We start from the raw sequence: 3,855 nt of genomic DNA, 5'->3' as shown, positions 1-3,855 counted from the left end.
TTTGGTCTTTTTCCTTCATACTGTTGCGTCATGGTCATAAGGTAGCTGCTGCCACTGCAGATATCCATATTTAAGGTAGAATAAAGACAGAAGAGAAAAGTGTGGTACCACCTTCATTTCTCTCCTTTTTTTCGTAAGTGGAAGTTCCCTGAATTTCCTTGCAGATTTCTGTTCATGTCTTATTGGCCAGAACTCAGTAATGCAGTCACTTTTACCTTCAAGGAAGTCTAGAGAAACAAATGTCCAATTATGCATATTGATATTCCTACCAATATTTAGGTTCTTTTAATAAGAAAGAGGTCAGGAATAGATCTTAGCTACCCAACAAACATATGCCAGTTCTCCTTCACCTCCCTTGGTATGAGTTCTCTGCAGGAGGACCCTCCGTCTTACTGCAGAAATGTTCTGGGATGCCTCCTTTGCCAGGTTGTCAGACCTGCCTGAATCCCAGCTAAATGTCATTCTGAGCTCCCTTCATGTTTGGCAAAAGCAGACTCACTTGACAAGATGAAAGGCCAAGTTACAAATACCAGTATTTTAAATTACTCGCCGTGTAAAAAGGGTGTAATAAAAATTACTGTAGATGGTGCCAAAAAATTTAAAGACACAAAGCGCCTCATGCAGTGCCTAGCACATGGTTGGCATCAAATGAATGCTAACTCCCTTCTCTTTTTCTCTTCCTTGTCATTGTCTCCCACCCTCTCTATGTTCCCCTTGTGTTAGTAGAAGAGGTCATTGCTGTGTGCACCGGGCATTTTGGCTCTTTGACTCATGACCCCAAATGCCCAGAGAAGGCTCTCAAAAAACACAACAATGCCCAGGACTCGAGGAAGTCAGAAATGTCACATGTTTTTAGCTTAATTCAATTCACAAGTTGCTCAGCCAGAAAACTTGAATCTATAGCAAACCAGGCCCAATTAGTTCTGGTGCTTACCTCATGGATTTGCGTGTTATTCTGTAATAACATAATCGATACTGCCCACTTGGCCTGGCACAGAGGTTCTGGGGAACGCAGGGACACTTGAGAGGTCATCGGGTCTGTAGTGTCACAGAAGGGAATGTACCCTAGTTTTTTACCATAGAATTTGTACTCCCTGGAGGTAGAGCAAAGGGCCGCTATGTGGCCTAGTTTGATGAAATCAAATGAGGCCTCTCCCTCATCATTACTGTTTCGCTTTTGAGAGACCATCTGCTAAAGTAGAAGGAAAACTCCACTATAAGTCAAAATACAGGTTTGAATTTGGGTTCTACCACTGACTGACTATGTAAACCTGGGCAAATTACTTAACTTCTCTAATCCTCTATCCTTCCTTAAAATGGAAGATTGTTGTGAAAACTAGAGAATTTCCGTGAAAGAATGTCACCCGTAGTAGGGCTGCAATCAATGCATGTTTCCTCTGCCCCCATCAGAACACCTACCATGGACCAGGCATTTTCAATATGTCGAGTCATTAGTTCTCACAGTAAAATGATGTTGTGTGGCTAGAGTCCCCAATTAGAGAGGAGAACCCTGAAGCCCCCAAAGACTACATGACCTGCCTCAAATATCACATTGGTTAAGGGGTGGAGCCAAAATCTGTGTCCAGGTTTCTTTGATTTCTTTCTAGTTACTGATAGACTGTTTACCAGATAGCCCTTTTGCTATTCCTGCCCTAAAATCTTATTACTCTATCTGTCATGTTTTCATTTTAATAGGATGTCTTGAACTAAATGGAGTTCTTTTAGTTCAAGACTTAAAATTTGTGAGATAATCCTTTAGGTTAATTATTTAGTAATGTAAATCATCTTAAAGTGATTTAAACTTTAAGATTTTTTATATTAAAATTACATACTTTTATATTTTCCCAACCCAGTTTCCATATACTCTGAGCCCACACTGATATTACTGACTTACTATTGACCCTCTAACATTGTTTTGGACCAGTTCCGTCTAATAGAACTTTCTGTGATGCATTTCAGACATCATTAAGGTAGGTAAGGAGATTAATCGATCAACCAAAGTTAATTTGATCATAAGACACTGGCAGTATTGTAAACCTGCTCTGCCCAGAGACATACCCTGGGGAAGTCTATGGGCCTGCACAATTTCCCTTCCCCCTGTGGCCCTGCTGAGAGACTTGCTCCTCCTTCCTCCTGCGTGGCCCTGGCTCACCCTCTCCTTATGAAGTCTCAGCAGAGAATGCAACCACTTTCTCTCCCATCCTCTTGCCTTTAAAATGATACAAAATTGCTTTTGATTTCTTTATGAGACAAAGAAATAGAAAAAAGTTAAACAAAAGGTGAGCCACTTGATAAATTATGTAATTATAGGAACTCCCACAATGTCCTTACTACACTGTCCTTACTATAAGGTAAAAGGGTGCCCGTCTCAATTCTCCAGCCTCCTCCTCAGGCACATATATTCACAGGCATCTCCTTGGAAGCATCCAACTTGGTTTATATTCTTTTTATTCTCTTCCCCTTACTATTTTCTGGGGACAGATTATCTCCCAGCTTCATGGAGATCAGTGTAGTTGGGTGGGCAAGAGCCCTGGCGTGACACCTGACAGACCTGGATTGAGTCTTAGTTCTGCCACTCGTATGACTTGGGGTGCCTCATCTCTCTGTCTCAGACTCTCACCCCCACCCCACCACATGTGGATAATAATGGCATCTCCCATGGGGCTGTTATGAAGATCAAATAAGACACATGAGTGCTCAGCATAGTGCCAGGAACATGGTAATCAATTAAGTATTAACTAGCAATAATAACCACCAACCACTATCCGAGTGGGTGTCTCCAATAATGCAAGTGAATGTCTCCAAGTGAATATCTCCAACTTTTCTTTCTTTCTTTCTTTCTTTCTTTCTTTCTTTCTTTCTTTCTTTCTTTCTTTTTTTCTTTCTTTCTTGGAAGCTACAACAAAAAGAGAACCAGCCAACCCAGAGTTCAAAATCAATCACTATTCTGCATCTTTATGACAAGGGGAAAGAATCATATTCAAAAAGATAAACCATTTCATTCATGAAAGAAACACACACCAGTCCAAGATCTAATGATTGAAGGAGAGTTCTGTAAAGAGACTGATGACATAATATATTGCCACAATGTCATTGGGTATATTATTATTGTTTGTTTGTTTGTTTGTTTGTTTTCAGGAAGTCAGCAGACAATGAAGTGAAAGATTTGTCTGGATTTTTTCCTTCACTTTTTCCCTTTGATCTGAGATCAGGGGTTGCTCTTTGAAGAGCTGGTTTCTAATTCTGCTGATGAGCTGCAGGTGGCTTTCTGAACAGTTATGTGATTATTTATCATTCTCCATTACATATTTTGCCAACTCCAAGGTGGAAGTTTTGAAACCTTTTTGGCTGGATTGTGAATGTGAAATGTGACAGGTACATTCTAGGTCTTTATTTGGGGTCATGGAATGGCCTTGCCTGCTTTAAGCATGAGCCTACTCAGATATCTTTCAAAACATTTAGGATTGCTAATGGGCACGATGTCTGCAGAGCACCCCAAAAGTTGCCCAAACACCACGAAACATTTACAAATGAATAGCTGTGTTCTTTACATGAAGTGACTGTGTAGATGAAGAAAAAATAAATAAAAAAATAAATAACCATACATTTTCAAAATTTGCCTGGTCAGTGGGATGCAATTTTTGTTATTCCTGTTAACCAGTCAGGCTGCTGTCCCCCTAAGGTCTGAGCCAGGACCAGATCCTGCAAGGTGCCTGGGCTCTGGGATTGTCTGCCTCCTCCATTAGGTATAGGGGCCCATAAATACTTATTGATTGCTTAATATTTACAAAAAACCTATTTTAAAAAGACATTTCTGTTTTGTTTTGTTTTGAATTGCTTCTCAACTGTAAAACA

Source organism: Felis catus, chromosome C1, assembly GCF_018350175.1.
Source record: "Felis catus isolate Fca126 chromosome C1, F.catus_Fca126_mat1.0, whole genome shotgun sequence".
Classification (NCBI taxonomy): Eukaryota; Metazoa; Chordata; class Mammalia; order Carnivora; family Felidae; genus Felis; species Felis catus.
Note: the sequence above shows the minus strand (reverse complement) of the source record.